The sequence below is a fragment of the Phyllobates terribilis genome, unplaced genomic scaffold, assembly GCF_046119375.1.
Source record: "Phyllobates terribilis strain yellow unplaced genomic scaffold, ASM4611937v1 Scaffold_136__1_contigs__length_4911898, whole genome shotgun sequence".
Taxonomy (NCBI): Eukaryota; Metazoa; Chordata; class Amphibia; order Anura; family Dendrobatidae; genus Phyllobates; species Phyllobates terribilis.
Window position 1 is genome coordinate 3,439,750 of NW_027362896.1, and position 22,758 is coordinate 3,462,507.

The 22,758-nt window shown below is 43.3% G+C and overlaps 1 protein-coding gene across 2 annotated transcripts in view; it reads right to left on the reverse strand.

Annotated features, from left to right (window-relative positions):
• LOC141204967 (uncharacterized) overlaps positions 1-22,758 on the reverse strand; it is a 48,555-nt gene that overhangs the window by 19,738 nt on the left and 6,059 nt on the right. Inside the window, exon 1 of one of the 2 annotated variants that reach the window (XM_073664006.1) lies at positions 8,530-8,595. The exons of the other annotated variant lie outside the window; for it this stretch is intronic. The gene's annotated coding sequence lies outside the window, so the exon portion shown is untranslated. Of the gene's footprint in view, positions 1-8,529; positions 8,596-22,758 lie in introns of those variants that run through there. 2 annotated transcript variants of the gene reach the window in all.

Consider the following 22,758-nt stretch of genomic DNA (forward strand, 5'->3'; position numbering starts at 1 on the left):
ATATATTTTAATTTTTTTTTTAATATTATAAATAGAAGGCAGCACTCTAAAACTTACAAAATTGAAATAAAGATGGACTTTATTATGCCCAAATGGCAACTTTTTGGTTCATATAACCTCTCTCAAGCCAATCGTTGTCAATTGGGCTTAATAAATTCCACCTCTTTTATTTTTGGGGGGCTACTCAGCAATGAGAGTTGACTGTCTTTGAGGGAGCTATCAGTTTACATGTTATCTCTGCTTCCCTTGGATGCATTGAGTGTAGGACTATACCTTGGCATCCTCTAGGATTATATCTGCATATTGTTGCCTGGTCAACCTCACCTAGGGGTAAAAACATTTCTATCGAATATTTACATGATATCTCAGCTCTATTGCATTAAGTATCTGAGCATTATTTGGACCATAATATTTTTATGATGATGTTTAAACTTGAATGTATAAATTTCTGAATACTACCTGCTGCAGTTATCATTGAGATTCACCTGAGGCCTTTATGCGGCAAATGTTATGCGTATCCATTGTGGAAGCTGTATAAATACCAAATATCTATCTGGGACTCTCAGACTTTGAGGTCCTACAATGACTTGACTTCACTTCAGGAGATGGGGTGTCATGACAACATCCGGGTCACCAGACAGCAGGAAGATACTTTGGTCATGTGCAGTGCATGACCAAAGTGTCTTCTGCATCTGCAGCGCTGACAGCCTGTATAGCACAGGGATGGTGTTCTATCTCTATACAGGTGATCAGAGTAAAAAAAAGAGAATGTTCCATAGTGGGACAAAGTATAAAAGTAAAAAAAGTGTTAAAAAATGAAAAATAAATAAATAAATAAATAAAAAAAATAATCTACCAAAAATAAAAATATAATGTACCCATCAATAAATATTTTTATGAAAAAAAATAAAATAAAAGTACACATATTTGGTATCGCCGGGTCCGGAACGACCTGACCTATAAAACTGTCCCACTAGTTAACCCCTTTAGTGAACACGGTAAAAAATAAATATAAAAAACGAAGCAAAAAACAATGCTTTATCATCATACCGCCAAACAAAAAATGGAATAACACGCGATCGAAAAGACAAATATAAATAAAAATGGTACCGCTGAAATCGTCATCTTGTCCCGCAAAAAAACAAGCCGCCATACAGCTCCATCAACCGAAAAATAAAAAAGTTATAGTTCTCAGAATAAAGCAATGCAAAAAATTTTTTTTTCTACAAAATAGGTTTTATTGTGTAAAAGCACCAAAACATAGAAAACTATATAAATGTGGTACCGCTGTAAACGTACTGACCCGAAGAATAAAGCTGCCTTATCAATATTACCACACGCGGAACAGCATAAAACCAAACAAACAAAAAAACAATTCCTGAATTGTCGGATTTTGTTTATTCTGCCTCCCAGAAATCAGAATAGAAAGCAATCAAAAAATGTCACAAGCCTGAAAATGGTACCAATAAAAACGTCAACTAGTCCTGCAAAAAACGAGCCATCACATGACTCTGTCGGCCGAAATATGGAAAAATTATAGCTCTCAAAATATGGCGATGCAAAACCTAGATTTTGCAAAACAAAATGTGCCTTTTAGTGTGTGACAGCTGTCAATCATAAAAACCCCATATGATTCTGGTATCGCTGTAATCGCACCGACCCGAAGAATAAAGTCGTCTAATCACTTATACCGCACGAGAAACGGCGTAAAAAATAAATTCTAGGGTTAGGGTTGGGCTAGGGTTAGGGTTGTGTTGGGATTTTTTTCAAAAGTAAAAAAAAAAAAAAGATGACGATATGGTGACTAGTGTTGAGTGCAAGTGCTCACTACTTGAGTTTGCATTGGGTGCTCGGGCATGCACTGAGTATCGCGGATGCTCGAGGGACATGCTCGAGTCTCCGCCCCATATGCTTCGCGGCCCAAAAAAACTTGTGGGGACTGCCTGCCATGCACGAGCGATCCCCGCATGTTTTTTTACGGGTGTCTAATAACCGTGAAACATGCGAGCGGGCACTCGAGCATGTCACTCGAGCAGCCGCGATACATGGTGCATACCTGAGTACCCGATGCAAACTCAACTAGTGAGCACTTGCGTTCAAGACTAATGACAACTTATTCAATATGATGACCTAATGTTATCAAATTCTGTGTCGTACCTCTGGGTTCAAAATGTTCACTATACCCCTTGATAAAATACTTGAGGGGTGTAGTTTCCAAAATGGGGTCACTTGTGGGGGGTTTCCACTATTTAGGCATATCAGGGGCTCTCCAAACGCGACATGGCGTCCACTCTCAATTCCAGCCAATTTTGCATTCAAAAAGTCACACAGTGCTCCTTCCCTTCTGAACTCTGCCATGCGAATAAACACTGTATTTTCCCCACATATGGGGTCTTGGCGTACTCAGGAGAAATTGCACAAAAGTTTTTGGGGTCCATTTTCTCCATCTACCCTTGTGAAAATAAAAAAATTGGGGCTAAAACATCATTTTTGTGGAAAAAGTTAGATTTTTTTTATTTTCACGGCTCCATGTTATAAACTTCTGTAAAGCACCTGGAGGTTCAAAGTGCTCACCACACATCTAGATAAGTTCCCTGAGGGGTCTAGTTTCCAAAATGGTGTCACTTGTGGGGGGTTTCCACTGTTTAGGCACATCAGAGGCTCCCCAAACGCAACATGGCGTCCGATAATTATTCAAGCAAGTTTTACATTCGAATAAGTCAAATGGCGCTCCTTCCCTTCCGAGCCCTGCCATGCGCCCAAACAGTGTTTATTCCCCACATATGTGGTATCTGCCTGCTCAGGGGAAATTGCACAACAAATTTTGGGTTTCATTTTTTCCTGTTACCCCTGTGAAAATAAAAAAAATTGGGCCTAAAGTAACATATTTGTGAAAAAAGTTAAATGTTAACTTTTTTCTTCCACATTTCAAATATTCATGAAGCACCTAAAGGGTTAATAAACTTCTTGAATGTGTTTTTGAGCACCTTAAGAGGTGCAGTTTTGGGTATTTTCTGTCATAAAGACCCCTCAAAGTGACTTCAAATGTGATGTCCCTAAAAAAATGGTTTTGTAAATTTTGTTGGAAAAATGAGAAATCGCTGGTCAACTTTTAACCCTTTTAGCTCCCTAATAAAAAAAAAATTTGGTTCCAAAATTGTGCTGATGTAAAGTAGACATGAGGGAAGTGTTATTTATTAACTATTTTGTGTGACATACAGTATAGACCAAAAGTTTGGACACACCTTCTCATTTAAAAAAATTTCTGTATTTCCATGACTATGAATATTGTACATTCACACTGAAGGCATCAAAACTATGAATTAACACATGTGGAATTATATACTTAACAAAAAAGTGTGAAACAACTGAAAAAATATCTTATATTCTAGGTTCTTCAAAGTAGCCACCTTTTGCTTTGATGACTGCTTTGCACACTCTTGGTATTCTCTTGATGAGCTTCAAGAGGTAGTCACCGGAAATGGTTTTCACTTCACAGGTGTGCCCTGTCAGGTTTAATAAGTGGGATTTCTTGCCTTATAAATGGTGTTGGGACCATCAGTTGTGTTGTGCAGAAGTCAGGTGGATACACAGCTGATAGTCCTACTGAATAGACTGTTAGAATTTGTATTATGGCAAGAAAAAAAGCAGCTAAGTAAAGAAAAACGAGTGGCCATCATTACTTTAAGAAATGAAGGTCAGTGAGTGCGAAAAATTTTTGAAAACTTGGAAAGTGTCCCCAAGTGCAGTTGCAAAAACCATCAAGCACTACAAAGAAACTGGCTCACATGAGGACCGCCCCAGGAAAGGAAGACCAAGAGTCACCTCGGCTTCTGATGATAAGTTTATCCGAGTCACCAGCCTCAGAAATCGCAGGTTAACAGCAGCTCATATTAGAGACCAGGTCAATGCCACACAGAGTTCAAGCAGCAGACACATCTCTACAACAACTGTTAAGAGGAGACTTTGTGCAGCAGGACTTCATGGTAAAATAGCTGCTAGGAAACCACTGCTAAGGCCAGGCAACAAGCAGAAGAGACTTGTTTGGACTAAAGAACACAAGGAATGGACATTAGACCAGTGGAAATCTGTGCTTTGGTCTGATGAGTCCAAATTTGAGATCTTTGGTTCCAACCACCGTGCCTTTGTGCGACGCAGAAAAGGTGAACGGATGGACTCTACATGCCTGGTTCCCACCGTGAAGCATGGGGGAGGAGGTGTGATGGTGTAGGGGTGCTTTGCTGGTGACACTGTTGGGGATTTATTCAAAATTGAAGGCATACTGAACCAGCATGGCTACCACAGCATCTTGCAGCGGCATGCTATTCCATCCGGTTTGCGTTTAGTTGGACCATCATTTATTTTTCAACAGGACAATGACCCCAAACACACCTCCAGGCTGTGTAAGGGCTATTTGACCAAGAAGGAGAGTGATGGGGTGCTACGCCAGATGACCTGGCCTCCACAGTCACCAGACCTGAACCCAATCGAGATGGTTTGGGGTGAGCTGGACCGCAGAGTGAAGGCAAAAGGGACAACAAGTGCTAAGCATCTCTGGGAACTCCTTCAAGATTGTTGGAAGACCATTTCCGGTGACTACCTCTTGAAGCTCATAAAGAGACTGCCAAGAGTGTGCAAAGCAGTCATCAAAGCAAAAGGTGGCTACTTTGAAGAACCTACAATATAAGACATATTTTCAGTTGTTTCACACTTTTTTATTAACTACACTGTGTTCCAAATTATTATGCAAATAATATTTTCTCAGATTTTCCCAAATTACCTATATGAATTGCAGTCATTGTAATTTTCCAGTCAAATAACTATTAGAGTACAATTGAAAGGTTTTTGTACAAACTGCCTATGATAACTGCCTTTATTCTAGGTGATGTTACATTTGCACATAGGACCGCTTGTTCAAAAGGAGCTTCTGAACTCTCTCGTCCATTGAATTTGTCAGGTTTTGGATGGTTTCTGCTTTAATTGTTTTGCATGAGGACAGAATACCCTCCCAGAGCTGTTGCTTAGATGTGAACTGCCTCCCGCCATCATAGACACTCCTTTTGATGATGCTCCAGAGGTTCTCAATGGGGTTGAGGTCAGGGGAGCATGGGTGCCACACCATAAGTTTGTCCCCTTTTATGCCCATAGCAGCCAGAGATGCAGATGTGTTATGTGCAGCATGAGACGGGGCATTATCATGCATGAAATGATCTCGATGGTCCAGATGTATGGAGTGGAGGATGGCTGGTTGATGTACCATCACCTAGAATAAAGTTTTGAGTTGAAAACTGTTTGATTTCAGTTTGTAATAACCTGCTAACGCTTATAATTTCAAAAATGACCATTTTTTTGTTCTTTATTAAAATGAAAAGGTTGAAAACTCTGCTGTGCATAATAATTTGGAACATGCATTTTAAGTGCAGTTTGAGTTTTTTATTTTTTTAAAAATATACTGTTATCATAGGCAGTTTGTACAAAAACCTTTCAATTGTACTCTAATAGTTATTTGAAAATCTGAGAAAGTATTATTTGCATAATAATTTGGAACACAGTGTACATAATTCCACATGTGTTAATTCATAGTTTTGATGCCATCAGTGTGAATATACAATTTTCATAGTCATGAAAATACAGAAAAATCTTTAAATGAGAAGGTGTGTCCAAACTTTTGGTCTGTACTGTATCTCTCTGATTTAAGGGCATAAAAATTAAAATTTTGAAAATTGCTATATTTTCAAAATTTTCGCCAAATTTCCGTTTTTTTCACAAATAAACGCAAGTGTTATTGAAGAAATTTTACCACAATCATGAAGTACAATATGTCACTAAAAAAACAATGTCAGAATTAGTGAGATCCGTTGAAGCGTTCTAGAGTAATTACCTCATAAAGTGACAGTGGTCAGAATTGTAAAAATTGGCCTAGTCATTAACGTGCAAACCACCTTGGGTAGTAAAGGGGTTAATTAATCCGCTTTGACGCGGTTCTCCCACAGGTTCATCAGAAGGCTTGATACAAGGATGTTAATTCATGAAGTTCAGCATAGTGTGCCTAATAGCCAGGTGTCCATGCATAAATATCTCACTTCATCCAAAACCGCTCCCCAGACTAGGAGAGCTATTACTATTGGTGAATTGACATAGGACATATAGAATGAAGTGTGTCTACAGTAATGTACTGTGCCTGCGCTACTTGTCATGAACGACCCTTTCTGAAAGTTATTGTAGGAGTAGATACCACAGAACCACGCAGGTCCGTGTCGGCCACAATTATATCCTAGTCTTTTCTGGAGTATATTAAAGATATGGTCACTCTATTGTCGTCAGTTCCTACTACTTGTGTTATCCCATCTTTTCTTGGTCTCTTGGTTAGGTATGGAGGATTGTCTGTCTCTTCCGTTTTTCTGCAAACGATCGTGCGGAATCCAAAATGTACTGTGGATACCTTTTTCCCTGAATCTGGTGTTCATGCATGTCTATTGCCTGTATATTAATATCTGTGACATTAGAACAATTCCTTCTCAACTGTAAAAATTGTCCCTTGGGTATTCCTTTTTTTAGTGGGATGGGGTGGTGACTATCCCACTTCAATAGTTTAATAGTGCTCATAGGTTTATGATAGATGAGTGTCCCTAGGGTCCCATCCCGTTCTTTCTTGATTAGTACATCCAGGAAAGGCAACTGGTTATAATTAACCTCTGATATAAATCTCAGGCCCACTCTATAGATATTGAGTTCCCAGACAAATTCAAGAAATTGTTCACTCGTCCCAGACCAGATGATAAAAATGTCAATATATCTATACCACACCCCAATACATGGATGTCACCACTTATGATCATCCCTGAATATTGTGGTTTCCTCCCACCAGCCCAGGAATAGGTTAGCATACAAGGGGGCACAGGGGCTCCCCATCACAGTACCCCTGAGCTGGTGGAAGTACTTCCTGTCAAAAAGAAAGAAGTTATGAGTAAGAGTGAATTTTAGAAGATCCTCCATGAAGTCATTATGTCTGCTACACTCTATTGATCTCGATTTCAAGAAATGTCTTACTCCTCTGATACCATCCTCATGCGGTATATTACTGTACAAAGCCTCGATATCTAGTAAGGCCTGCTCCCCTACATGCAAGTATACATGCTCGAGAGTCTACATGGAGGGGAGCAGGCAAAGGTAAAAACATTTTCTAGAGGGATTTTTCCAACTGTAAGGCTACGTTCTCATGATCAGGAACCAGCAGCGCTTTGGATGCAGTTATTTGGCTGCGTCCAAAGCGCTGAGTTCTAATCACGCACTTCAGTACGCATTTGTTCACTGAACCATGCAGATTTAATGCATCCTATACAATGTATTGTGGAAATTTCTGTTGCGGAGACTGGCATCTCTGCAACAGAAATTGACATGCTGCGGCTCGTAGACCCATGCCGCAGGTCAGTTTGCGCAGAGTCTAACAGAAGCACAGTGGGCATGGGATTTATAGAAATTCCATCCACTCTACTTCTACTGTAGAATGCAGCATTTTGGACGCAGCGCAGGTGAGCTTCGTCCAAAACACTGCTAGTCCGGATCATGGGCAAGTACCCTTAAACTTCAGGACTTATTCTAACTGCAGGACCTCAGGCAGTACTGTGGGAACATTATACTGTGTGGGGAGGGATAGCGGTACTGTGGGAACATTATACTGTATGTGGGGGGATGGCGGTTCTGTGGGAACATTATACAGTGTGGGGAGGGATGGCGGTACTGTGGGAACATTATACTGTGTGGGGGCATCATACATACGGCATAAGGGGCATAATGGGGGCATTACACTATGTGGGTGCATCATATATACTGCATAAGGGTCACAATGGGGGCATTACACTGTGTGGGGGCATCATACATACTGCATAAGGGGCATAATGGGGGCATTACACTGTGTGGGGGCATCATATATACTGCATAAGGGGCATAATGGGGGCATTACACAGTGTGGGGTCATCATACATCCGGCATAAGGGGCATAATGGGGCATTACACTGTGTGGGGTCATCATACATCCTGCATAAGGGGTATAATGGGGGCATTACACTGTGGGGGCATCATACATACTGCATAAGGGGCATAATGGGGGCATTACACTGTGTGGGGGCATCATATATACTGCATAAGGGGCATAATGGGGGCATTACACAGTGTGGGGTCATCATACATCCTGCATAAGGGGCATAATGGGGGCATTACACTGTGTGGGGGCATCATACATCCTGCATAAGGGGTATAATGGGGGCATTACACTGTGGGGGCATCATACATACTACATAAGGGGCATATTGGGGGCATTACACTGTGGGGGCAGTAAAGGGGCCCTGTACTATGAGAACAATAAGTTTCCTCCCTTCCTGTCTCCATAGTTGGGTCGTATGTATCTATTACAGGAAACAGAACAAAAACCTTATGATTCTTATAAAGGGGCAACACAAGACACCAAAAGAGTCTCCGTCCTGAAGGGGTTAATGCCCCCTGCGCCCAGTAATGGGGGTCTCCACATACCTCCACCTGCGCGCACAGGACCTGTGATGAGGTCACAGGAGGGGAGGAGTCAGGGGTCACATGATCAGGGACCTCAGTGGATGCAGGACTCTGCTGTGCTGGTTGTCATGGTGCTGGATGAGCTGAAGTTTATGTGTGGGGTCAGGAGGGATTGAGGCCTCTTTCACACATCAGTATCTCCGGTAGGAGTGGTGACAGTTTCCACACGTACCGGAGACACTGACACATGGAGATCCATTCAAATCTATGGGTCTGTGTACATCTCCGTGTTTTTTCACGGACTGTGTGTCCTTGTGCTCCACACGGAGACATGTCCATTTTTTTTTATTAGGGAGCTATAAGGGTTAAAAGTTGACCAGCGATTTCTCATTTTTCTAACAAAATTTACAAAACCATTTTTTTAGGGACCACCCTTCAGGTGCTTCACAGGAATTTTTGGAATGTGGAAGAAAAAAATGAACATTTAACTTTTTTCACAAAAATGTTACTTTAGACACAATTTTTTTTATTTTTGCAGGGGTAACAGGAAAAAATGGACCCCAAAATTAGTTGTGCAATTTCCCCTGAGCACACAGATACCCAATATGTAGGGAAAAACCACTGTTTGGGCGCACGGCAGGGCTCGGAAGGGAAGGAGCGCCATTTGACTTTTTGAATGTAAAATTTGCTTGAATAATTAGCGGACGCCATGTTGCGTTTGGGGAGCCCCTGATGTGCCTAAACAGTGGAAACCCCCCACAAGTGACACCATTTTGGAAACTAGACCCCTCAGGGAACTTATCTAGATGAGTGGTGAGCACCCTGAGCCCCCAAGTGCTTTACAGAAGTTTATAACATGGAGCCGTGAAAATAAAAAGCACTTGCGCTCAACCCTAGTCGCCATATCGTCATCTTTTTTTTTTTACTTTTGAAAAAATCCCAACCCTAACCCTAGCCCAACCCCAACCCTAATCCTAGCCCAACCCCAACCCCAATCCTAGCCCAACGCCAACCCTAACCTAACCCCAACCCTAACCCTAACCCCAACCCTAACCCTAGCCCAACCCTAACCCCAACCCCAACCCTAACCCTAACCCCAACCCCAACCCTAACCCTAACCTAACCCCAACCCTAACCCTAGCACAACTCTAACCTCAACCACAACCCTAACCCTAGCAGAACCCTAAACCGAGAGTTTATTTTTTACACCATTCCTCGTGCGGTATAAGTGATTAGACGACTTTATTCTTCGAGTCGGTGCGATTACAGAGATGCCAGAATCATATTGAGGTTTTATGATTGACAGCTGTCACACACTAAAAGACGCATTTTTTTTGTAAAATCTAGTTTTTGCATCGCCATATTTTGAGAGCTATAATTTTTCCATATTTTGGCAGACAGAGTCATGTGACAGCTTGTTTTTTGCAGGATGAGTTTTTACTGGTGCCATTTTCAGGCACGTGACATTTTTTGATCGCTTTCTATTCCGATTTTTGGGAGGCAGAATAAACAAAAACAAACAATTCAGGAATTGTTTTTTTTTTTTTTTATTATTCTGTTCCGCGTGTGGTAAAATTGATAAGGCAGCTTTATTCTTCGGGTCAGTACGTTTACAGTGGTACCACATTTATATCATTTTTTTATGTATTGGAGCTTTTACACAATAAAAACTATTTTCTAGAAAAAATAATTTTTTTGTATCGCTTTATTCTGAGAGCTATAACTTTTTTATTTTTCGGCTGATGGAGCTGTATGGCTGTTTTTTTGCAGGACGAGATGACGTTTTCAGCGGTACAATTTTTATTTATATTCGTCTTTTTGATCGCGTGTTATTCCATTTTTTGTTTGGCGGTATGATGATAAAGCATTGTTTTTGCTTCGCTTTTTTATTTATTTATTTTTTACCGTGTTCACTGAAGGGGTTAACTAGTGGGACAATTTTATAGGTCAGGTCGTTCTGGATGCGGCGATACCAAATATGTGTACCTTTATTGTTTGTTTTTTGTCATAATAATATTTATTGATGGGTACATTATATTTTTATTTTTGGTGGATTATTTTTTTTTAATATTTTTACAACAAAAAATTCTATTTTTTTTTTCACTTTGACACTTTTTTTTACTTTTATACTTTGTCCCACTCTGGGACTTTCACTTTTTTTATTCTGATTGCCTGCATAGCACAGTAATGGAGCACCATCCCTGTGCTATGCAGGCTGTCAGCGCTTCACAGGGAGAAGATAGTTTGATCATGCACTGCGCATGACGAAAATGTTTTCCTGCTGTCTGGTGACTCGGATGTTGGCATGACGACATCGGGTCGTCAATGGCAACATCCGGGAAGCCGCGACAGCGCTGGAGCCCGGAAGAGGAGGTGAGTAATGCGATTATCTCCCCTTGCCACCGAAATGCTGCGATCAACTTCGATCGCAGCATTGCGGGGGTTAATGTGCCGGGAGTGATGCGGGACCGCTCCCTGCACCTAGTACCGGGTGTCAGCTGTGACAATCAGCTGACACCCGGCGGCGATCGCGCCCGCACAGCCTGTGTGCGATCGTGATGACGTACTAATACATATCAGGCTCTTAAAGCCCAGGGGGCAGATGCGTATTAGTACGTCTTGGGCTTTAAAGGGGTTAAAGTGTTAGTTCATTTTTAAAAAATGAAATAAATTAGCTGCCATGTGTACATCCAGTATGTGTGGTTATTTGTTTGGCCAGATCCTTTTAAATTTTTGCACCAAAACAAAGTGCAATATTGTTTGGATTTCCCTTCCATGGCCTTGTAACTTTCTGCTAGCATTTATTTTATTTCTGCTTCTTGCATTGCACCATATGTGAAGTGAATTTGATGCCTTTGAATTTTTACCCTTATGGATAAATTTTCACATATATAATCCAATGTATTAACTGTATGTTGCAAGGCGAGTGTAAGTTTTCTTGGCTTTTGGGGTTTTGGATCCATAATATCTGTGCCAAAATTAAACATTACATGTATCAACCATTAGGTGGCCATGTGTTGCCCGGTATTGTTCTCCATGCATATGGCAAACATTACTTAATACTACCCCTTTGTGTGAATGTTTGTTTTTTTGTGTTATCTGTTTGAGTAAACACGGACCATTTATTGCCCCTGCCAAGCCCACACATACAATGTGTTATAATAATTGTAATAAAGTCATTGCTTATTTTAATATTTATTGTATATAAGGCATTTTAGATGTAAAATGACATTCAGTTGAAATAAGAATGAGGAGTGTATCTTCTAAAGTTTGTGAATATCTGCTGATCTCCTGAAAATAGTGTTTTCACTTTCTTATCTCTTTAATTAGATGCTTAGTCAAAACTAGAGGGTCTTCATATCTTTTCTGTCCATATGTTCTTTATCTCTTTCTGTAAGTTTCCAGAAGTAGAATACACGCCTTTCAGTGTCTACTTAAACTCAAACAAATTGACAATGGGGTAGACATTTGATTTTGTGGCTATCAATTTGTCTCCTTGCTACAAAATAACTAAACAACAAATTATCTTGCGAATTCAGGTGTGGACGATTTCTAATTGGTAAGGAAGAAAACTCCACTGACATTTTGGTGCGTTGACCGGGAATCCAACATCTTTCCCTCACCGGTGAGGACTGCAAACTGTGGACGGGGGAGTTTTGTAACTCTTGTAGTAAGTCCTCCACCTTCAAATTTGGTGTCAACAGAGGCATTGTCAGTTATCCCGGACTGAGGGAGAGTGACGGATTTAGTATAGTTCAAGGATCTCTGGGAATCGTCTATATCTGAATACAGGTAAGACCATTCAATTTGGTAACTTTGTTAATCCAGTATTGATGTTATTCTAGAAATTGATTTGGCGACTGTGATTGTGAACATTTGCAATTGGAGTTTGTAGGCTCCTGTAAGTTGGAAGTTGTTCACATGCAATTGGGGTTGTAAAACTCCTGTAAGTTGCGAAACTCCATAAATGTGATTGGAGTTTGTTAGTTGTTGTAAGAAATTTTGTAGAATGGGTACACAGCCAATGTGAGAAGGCTACTGTGGAATAAAAAACTCTGTGTGCACGTTAAATTTATCTAGATGGTGAGGGTCGAGGACCCCCGGGGATTAAAGAATCCACTGGATTAACCCAATATAAGAGCTCAATATAAGATTACTTTTTACCGGTATTTTGCTTTGTCTTCTGTAGTTTGTTGAATTTTGATTCCTGTTGAATGTGCAGTTTTCATTCGTTTGTTTTTTGTAGAACTAAAACGCCATAAGGCTGTGTGCCCACGTAGCGTTTTTCAAGCGTATATGCTGCGGAATTTCCGCAGCGTAAACGCTTGAAAAACGCATGTAGATCCGCACCCCATGGTCCCCAATGGCATTCCGCAATGTCAATGCCCATGCTGCGGATTTTTCCGCAGCGTATATGCTGCAGTCAAAAATCCGCAGCATGTTCATTAATTTTGCGGAAGCGCAGCGGAATCAATGTGCGGATGGTACCCAAGTCTGGAGGAGAGGAGACTCTCCTCCAGACCTGGGTACCAAAGAACCTGTAAAAAAAAGAATAAAATAAAGTTTATACTTATCTTCTGATGTTTTCCCTCCGTCGCGCTGTTGTCTGAAGGACCTGCCACGTCATTGAGTCATGTGACCCACCACATGACTCAATGACGTCACCGCAGGTCCTGCACACAACAGCGTGAGCCGCTCAAGACTCCGGACGGGGCAGAGGATGCATCAGAAGGTGAGTATAAAGTTTATTTTTTTATTTTTTACCATTCTGAACAAGTTGTCAAGCACTTTTCCAAGTGATGCTTGGAGAAGTGCTTGATAACCCGCATGCGGAAATGCATGCAAAGACGCCTCACAAACGCTTCTACCTGGCGGGAAAACCGCATGTAATATCCGCATGCGATTTTCCCGCCAGGGAGAAGCGTAAAAAATATGCTTCAGGTCCGCAACGTGGGCACATAGCCTAAATATGTTTTATGTTACATATGAGACTCCTTGAATGATCTCTTGAGTGAATGTATAAGGATTGAAATATAAAATCCTGAGTGTATAAGGGAGTCCACTTAGGTGTGGTTGACAGTCATTTGTGGACTGGAGACAACTCATAGGTTATTGTGATGTTTAAAACACCAAGGTACACGCCATCTGATCCCTAAATAGAGAATATTTGCTGTTGTATTGTTATGTGTTTTTCTCTTAATAACACTGAGGAGTTCATAGAGTCTGCGCCGGTGGTGCTCTGAATACCTGATTTTAAGAACGGGAACGTCTCTGGAAATAAAGAGGCGGTGTCAATAGACTTTATCTCAGCACTTCAGCTCTAGGAGTACGAGGGAACTTTTATCTCTTGTCTTATATGTTTTTCTTGTCTATTACACACATACACAGAGACATATATTGTATGTCCAGTCTCTAACTGTGGAAATTGTTGTATATTGTGTGCTTGTACTGTTATAAACCTTTATTGGACGAAGGTGGCAGGATATAGAGATTCAAGCTGGTATATACCTAGGACATAGTGTAATCAGCGAGGATTATTTAGATCCTGGGTATTAGTAACAGTAATAAGAAACCAGTAGAATCTTCTATCTTATTAATGACATATGAATTCCACTGATATTTGTCAGACTTCTTACAAGTGGGTAGACATCTATTGTGTAAGGATTTGCATTGTACATATATCTCATCTTGTTGTTTTACCTTCGTCCTTATGGGACGTAGATCCACAGCTATATTTTAATGTCTTGTCCTCACTTGTAAGGCAGGATTGTTATTATGTATTTCATCTGAAGGCTGGAAAGTTGTTAAGATTGTATCAAGAAAGTAACCCTTGAATGAAACTGGATACGGTCCTTTTTCATCATGATACATGGAAATAACAGTCTTCAGATTAAATATACATTGTGTTCTTGTTGGCCATAAACTTATAGGCCTAACTCTTACACAAATAGAGTGAAAAAGTGTATGTTTCTAAAAAATAGACCATTCAGGTGTCCCTTTAATCTTGCACAACCAGGAAGAACATACCACAAAGCTGAACAAACAGTCTGGAGTTTGGGATATAAGTTGTGAACATGGGAAATGTTTCAGGCAATAGTGTGGATTGTGGTTGTGTCTGGTGTGACAATAAAAAAGGAACACTAGAAGGGGATATTAAGTATATGCAAAAAATAGACCCTGAATGTGTGAAGTACCTTGATAAATGGCATAAAAAGTTTAGATTTTATGATAAACTTACTTTGACAAAATGTGAAAATTTGGTACAAGAAATACAACATTGTAATGAGAAGGAGAAAAGAAAGTATGGTCTTGCCAGTGTGAATAAATGGTTGAGTGAGGCAAGAAAGAGAGAAAATGGTAGACAAAAGAAAAAAACAGGAGAAAAGGACTGAGATGATGCCCTTGTGTGATAAGGAAGATGTATGGCTGCGAATAGACCCCCACCTCATCAAGCTTCCTCTCCTGCCCCGCAAGTGCAACCACCCTCTGCTCCAGAGTTTGGAGACATTCCTCCTACCATAGAGTTAACTCAGACCAGGGATTTAAGTATTCCAGACCTGGATGTAGGTTCTCCTATAAGGTTAGACCGTAGTTTGACCCGTACTGGTACTGCCTATAGCCATTGGAGTGTGACTAGTCCCAAACTCCTTAGAATAGATGAGGCACAGAGTTACCCCATGATTGAGGTCCCCAATGGTCAAGGAGGAATGGTCCATGTGTACAGACTTTGGACTGACAAGGACATTATAGATGCCACTCAGAATATTCCTTACTAGTGATGAGCGACCATGCTCGCCACTGCTCGATACTCGCCCGAGCATCTCAGTACTCAAGATGCTCGGAGCTCGCCGAATACTTTATAGATGCTCGGGCGGGAGCTCGGGTCCCCGTCCTGCATGTTTGGTGCTATTTAGAGCACCAACCATGCAGAGATTATCTGCCACTCACTGTAATGTCACAGCCATGGTGGTTGTGGCATTACAGTGATTGCCCAAATCGATGGGAACAGTGCTCACAGTGAAACATGAAAAGCCGACAATTCAGCAGCGGTATACACCGGTACCCGACAATTTAGAACAGAAAGAATAGAGCATCACACATAGATTAGATAGAAACATGTAAGTCACACATATAATAAGTACAGTGACAGTGTTGATTACTGTACTTGTCATTTAGTGTTAAAATAAAGGATTTATTAAAAAAAAAAAAAAAAAAATTGGCGTAGGGTTCCCCGTAATTTTAGCCTTTAGCAGACAGCAGGGGCAGATGTTTGAAGCCTGGGAAGGGGGTAATACCCACAGAGCTTCCCAGGCTACTAATATCAGCCCCCAGCTGAATACCTAGCCTTTACTAGCTATTAAAATGTGGGACCCCAAAAAAAATGACGTGGGGTCCCCCCTTTTTTAATAGCTAGCAAAGGCTAGGCAGACAGCTGGGGGCTGATATTAATAGCCCAGGAAGGGTGCCATGAATATTGGCCCCCTCCCAGGCTAGAAACACCAGCCGTCAGCCGCCCCAGATATGGCGCATCCATAGGATGCGCCAAATTCTGGCACTTAGCCTCGCTCTTCCCACAGCCCTGTAGCGGTGGCAGTGGGGTAATAGGGTTGGGGTTGATGTCAGCTTATAATGCCAGCTGACATCAAGCCCAGGTTACTAATGGAGAGGTGTCTATAAGACACCCCCATTACTAACCCCATAGTGAAAGTTTTAAAAAAACACAAACACCCAGAATAAAGTCCTTTAATTGAAATAAAGACACAATTGTTTAATGTTGTAAATTAGACTCTACTTATCGTCACACCCATTCCAGCTAAAGACAACGATCTCCTGCAATAAAAGTAAAATAATAAACCAATCTCATCCTTACCTTTCCATGGTTCCCAGGGCGGCTTCAGCTCTGCTACATTGACATGTCAGGCTGGATCGCAGCAGAACTCTGCCATCCAGTTTGCCATGCCGCAGACACTGAGAAGCTCCTCAGTGAAGCTCCTCAGTGTCTGGCTGTGACGGCATCCAGATGAGCCTAGTTCATGTCCAATGAACTCAGCTCACCTCATGCACGTCACTGACAGCGTGGGAGAATTCTCCTATGCACGCAGTGCCGGCGAAGGACGTCACCGCTTGAGCAGGAGAATTCTTCCACGCTGGGACGGCATTGAGATGGCAGGCTGGATGGTAGCAGAACGCTGCCGTCCAGCATGCCATCCTTCAGAGACACTGAGGAGCGCAGGCACGTTGTCAGAAAATACTGCCATTTCTGGCCTCCATTAAAAATTTCCTTTAGTGTGTAAGTGAAGCAATTCACAGCAGTTTACTGTTCAAACTACTTACCTACAGGCCAGGTATTTAAAACTGTGTTTTCTGCATCACACAGATTAAATATACGTTTTCAGAAAATACTGCCATTTCTGGCCTCCATTAAAAAAAAATTTCAGTGTGTCAGCAAAGTTTTTGACACTGGTTTGCTGTTCAAAACAGTTGCCTACAGGCCAGGTATTTAAAACTGTGTTTTCTCCGTCACACGGATCACATATACGTTTTCAGAAAATACTGCCATTTCTGGCCTCCATTAAAAATTTGTTCCAGTGTGTCAGTGAAGCAATTGACACCAGTTTGCTGTTCAAAATTGTTACCTACAGGTCAGGTATTTAAAACTGTGGTTTGTCCGTCACACGGATCACATATAAGTTCGCTCCAAATTCAGTCATTTGTCGTGAGCGTGGAAGATATTGTCCTCCATTTAAAATGGGCAAGGCACGTGGCAAGGGACGGGGAACTGGACTTGATGGTAATGATGGTGCATGCAGAGGCCGAGGCCGTGGGCAAGTTGAAATTGTGCCACAACAAACACCCACATCTTTTCGCTTGACCTTCCTGTCCCAATTAATAGGGGACTGCAGCACACCACTACTGAACCCAGAGCAGTGTCAAAAGGTTATTGGTTGGATAGCAGATAATGCTTCCAGTCACTCAGCCACCACCACCACCTTGTCTTCCACATGGTCAAGTCTCAGTAGCTGTGAGTCTGGAAAGCATATTCCTCACCCTGAACCTCCTTCCTCCCACTATGCTGAGTGCCCAGAGACAACTGATCCCACACTTGGACACTCCGAAGAGCTGTTTACTTTCCCATTTATAGATTCGGGCCTCTCACCCGGTCCACTTGAAGCGGGGCAAGAGGAGATCGCATGTAGCGATGCTCAAATATTTGAGCAGCTATGGTCACATGAAGGGGACGGTGGGAAAGTGTCACAAGAGGTGGACGATGATGAGACACAATAGGCAGAAAGTCAGGATTAGGACCAGAGTGCAGAAGTGGAAGATGAGGTGGTGGATTATATAGTAACTGACCCAACCTGGCAGGAGGACATGCAGAGCGATGACAGCAGCACACAGGGAGAGGGAGGCGGAGCACCCCAACAGGCAGGAAGAAGCATTGTGGTGGCCGCAGAAAGAAGGCAGGCAACCGTGGCAGGGGTGGCAAAACGACCAACCTGACCACCACCAGCATGATCAGGCACATGTCAGAAAAGCACCTGACTTTGCAGGCCGAACCCCAGGGTCCAGGAACAGTGTCTGCGGGTGGCACCATTGCTTCTTCCGCTGTTGTGCATGCAAGCCAATCCCCTGTCCATGGTGCATGCGAAGATGCCTCCTGCCCTGCATCTGTCATTGCACACTCTCAAGTAGCAGCATCAGGTAGCACGTCCAAGTCCTGGTCCGAGCGCAGCGTTCAGTTGTCCATACCCCAGTCCTTGGAACGCAAGCGCAAATACGCAGCCAACGCCCCACAGGCCACAGTACTAAATTCCCACATTTCACGACTGCTTGCGCTCGAAATGTTGCCTTTTAGGCTCATGGAGACGGAAGCATTCCGCAACCTGATGGCACGGCCGTCCCTCAGTACATGGTCCCGGGCCGCCACTATTTCTCCCGGTGTGCCATCCCCGCATTACACAAGCACGTGCCCAAAACATTAGCCATGCCCTCAACAACGCAGTTACCGGGAAAGTCCACCTAATCACGGACAAGTGGACAAGTGCTTGTCGGCAGGGATGGTACATCTCGCTGACGGCAAATGGGTTAACATAGTGGATGCTGGGACCCAGTCGAACTTTGGGACGGAACACGTCCTCCCGACGCCGAGGATTGCGGGCCCTAGGTCAATCAGGGATGCCCCCACAGTCTACAGCTCCTGCACCTCATCCTCTTCAGCCTCCTCCTCCTCTTCAGTCTCCATCTCCGAAATGATCACATCAGTCACAAGCTGGAAGCACTGCAGCACTGCCTCAGCCAAGCGGCAACAGGCTGTGCTGAAACTAATATGCTTAGGTGACAAACCGCACAATGCTGAAGAGTTGTGGACAGCTCTGAAAGAGCAGGCAGATCTGTGGCTGACACCGCTGAACCTACAGCCAGGCATGGTCGTGTGTGACAATGGCCGGAACCTGGTGGCGGCTCTGAGGTGAGGCGAGCTCACACACGTACCATGCCTGGCCCATGTGCTAAACCTCATGGTTCAGCGGTTTCTCAAATCCAACCCAGAGCTGCCGGATCTGCTTATTAAAGTACGCCGCCTGTGTGCCCATTTTAGAAAGTCACCTACAGCTTCCGCCGCCCTTGCCGTGTTTCAGCAGCGTTTGCAGCTTCCGGCTCACAGACTGGTATGTGTTGTCCCCACGCGTTGGAACTCTACACTGCAGATGTTGGGAAGGATCTGTGAGCAGAAGAGGGCAGTTGTTGAGTACCAGCATCAACAAGGTCATCGGCATTCAGTTCAGACTCCAAACATAAGACCTCAGGAGAGGACATTGATGTCAGACATATGTACCATCCTTCAAAACTTTGAGGACTCCAACAAGATTGTGAGCGGCGATGATGCCATAATTAGCGTCACCATCCCGTTTCTCTGTCTTCTGAAACACTCTCTGCTCACAATCAAAGAGGATGCATTGCAGGCAGAACAAGATGAGATGGAGCAAGGAACCATACAGGGTGATTACACACAGCCCAGCCTCATCTCATCCCAATGTGGATTTGATGACAATGAGGAAGAGGAGGAGGAGGAGGAAGAATAGGAGCTAGTTTCATGCACTATAGATGGTACTACCTGCACAGCTGTCATACCTTCTGTTCAGCGTGGATGGCCAGAGGACAGAGAGGGGAAGGAGGAGGAGAGCATGGTCAGTCATCCTCTTGGTGAGGACACGGAAGTCTTGCCTTTTAGCAGTCTGGCACGCATGGCTGAGTTTATGTTGCGCTGCCTTTCCCATGACCCTCGCATTCTCAAAATTTTGGGTGACAGTCATTACTGGTTGGTGACACTTCTAGATCCATGCTACAAGGAGAACTTTATATCTCTTATTCCTGAGGCGGACAGGTCTACAAAAATGGGGCAGTACCAGAAGGCCCTTGTTGCGGAACTATTAAAAAAATTCCCATCTGAAAACGCTGGCGGCAGAGGTCACAGTTTGTTGAACAACCAAGGAGTACAGGCGAGAAAGACACAAATGTAATCCAGCAGAGGCAGGGGAACACTGTCAAAGTTCTTGGACAGTTTTTTCAGACCCTTCCATCGCACAGGCCCCAAGTGCGGGGTACTTTCACAAGGAGTGCAAAGTTTGGGAAGATGCTGAGAGAGTACCTTGCCGACCGTACCAACATCCTCCGTGATTCCTCTGTGCCTTATAAATATTGGGTATCCAAGCTGGATACGTGGAATGAACTGCCTCTCTATGCCTTGGAGGTCCTGGGCTGCCCTGCCGTTAGCGTTTTATCAGAGCGGGTTTTTAGTGACGCTGGTGGAATTATAACTGATAAGCGCATCCGCCTGTCAACTGAAAATGCTGACAGGCTGACTGTTATAAAAATGAACAAGGGCTGGATTGGGCCAGACTTCTCAACACCACCGAATGATAGCAGCGTAACATGAACTAAAATTCAGTGTCTTTGTTTGGGAGGTGTATTCCCATGCACCTCCTCACACCCACACATGGGTATACGCTTCCTAATTTTGGCTATTTGCTCTTGTCCTCCTCCTTCTCCTCAACCTCCACCACCATATCACCAGGGTGACCGTGGTCAGTGATGCAACACCCACATAATTATTTTAAAGGGTGTTTATGCCCGTAAAAAAAAAAAAATTATACAGTATGTTCATGTGTTTTTTTACTAAGATCCTCCTCTATGTCTCTTCAAAGGGGTATTGGGTTGCGTCCAAATTTTTGGCAGCCCTTGCAGTCACTGCATACGCAATAACAGTATAGGAGACCCACTTGTTAATAATGGGAACAACAAAGCATAGCTGGCTGATGGCTCTCTAACAATAGGGAGGGCCGACTGCTGGCCTTTTAAGAATAGTAAGGGCCGTCTGATGGCCCTATAAAAATAGGCTTTATGACTTTCAGAGTCCCTCCATCATAAATAAAACAGGATGTGTCTGATGATGTGTCACACACCACATTGCCAGATAAGGTTGTAAAATGTTAAAATGACATTTCCCGGTGAATGCATTTGTCTTAAAAAATAACGTAAAAAACCCCAAAACAATAGGATCATTCTTTAGTATAAAAGAATTTTAACCCCAATATAATCACATTGTTCAGCTCCTGCACCTCCTCCTCCATCTCCGAAATGACCACATCAGTCACAAGCTGACAGCACTGCCTTGGCCAAGCGGCAACAGGCTGTGCTGAAGATAACATGCTTAATACTTAGGTGACAAACCGAGCAGCGCTGCAGAGTTGTTGAAAGCTGTAACACAGCAGCCTGATCAGTGGCTCTCACCGCTGAACATACACCCAGACATGGTCGTGTGTGACAATGGGCGGAACCTGGTGACAGACAAATGACAGCCAGAGTAGATACAGTTTCTCTTTATGCCAGTACTTTCACCGAGCTAAAGAATATGGCTGTGGTGAAATACAACTCCCACTAAGAAGCTGTTTCAGATTGAAAAACACTGTGCCCACCAGAGGATTTGATTCTGAGGGCTCACCTTTCTTCCCCGCTCAAGAGCCCCATAGCAGCTGCAAAGTTAGCGCTATCATGAACTCTCCTGAGGTAGAAGCCAGGGCACACCAGAGGATTCTCTGGTGGGACCGTCCAACCCTGCCGAGAAGCAGTCCTGGCTAAGAAAAGTGTGGGGAAGGTTCCTGGACACTCTATGGCTGCTATTTTATGTGGATCGGACGTGCTTGTGCATGTTATTTCTCAAACTGCATTGCAGATCAGGCCATTGTCCAACTCTGTATTCATCAAATTAAATGCGCAAAGAAAGATGTTTGTGTGTCAAAGCACCACTGACAAGTGCGAGTTGATGTTGGACGGGCTGCCATTGCTTCTGCAACAAGCTACATTAGAGAACTTCCTGGGAGAAATGACACCCAGGGTAGATACGATTTCCCTCTATGCCAGTCCTTTCACCGAGCTAAATACAACTCTCAGCAAAAAAAAACTGTGTACTGGCTCCGTACCGTCCCTGGCCACATTTACCTGTCCACGTGTTTGTGGTTAGGCGGTCCTTCCCAGTAAGTGCACTGGAGAGGGCACGGGTAATGTTGTGGGACCCGTGCTTGTGGAAGGCGGAGACTATACCGGGAGAAATAGTGGCGGCTGGGGACCGAGTATGGACACCCAGCTGCCGCTGGCATGAGATTGTGAAAAGCTTCTACCTCCACGAGCCTAGAAGGCCATATTTCAAGTGCAAATAGCTGCCCAGAAATCTGGCAGTTTAGTATTGTGGCCTGTGGGTGCGTGGGTGGCTGCATACTTGCGCTTGCATTCCAAGTAACAGAAAACTAAGCAGATGGTGGCCTCTATCATCATCATGGCCTCATCTCAGGACTATGAACTCTCCTGAAGGAGAAGCCAAGGCCCACCGAAGGAGTCTCCGGTTCTCTGGTGGGCCCGTCCAACCCTGCCGAGAAGCAGCCCTGGCTAAGAAAAGTGTGGGGGAAGGTTCCCGGGCACTCTATGGCTGATCCATTTAATGTAGATCGGACATGCTTATGCATGTTATTTCTCATACCGCATTGAAGATCAGGCCATTGTCCAACTCTGTATTCACTGTATTCATCAAATTAAATACGCAAAGAAAGATGTTTGTGTGTCAAAGCACCACCGACAAGTGCGAGTTGATGTTGGATGGGCTGCCATTGCTTCTGCTTCTGCAATAAGCTGCATTAGAGGACTTCCTGGGAGAAATGACACCCAGGGTAGATACGGTTTCCCTCTATGTCAGTCCTT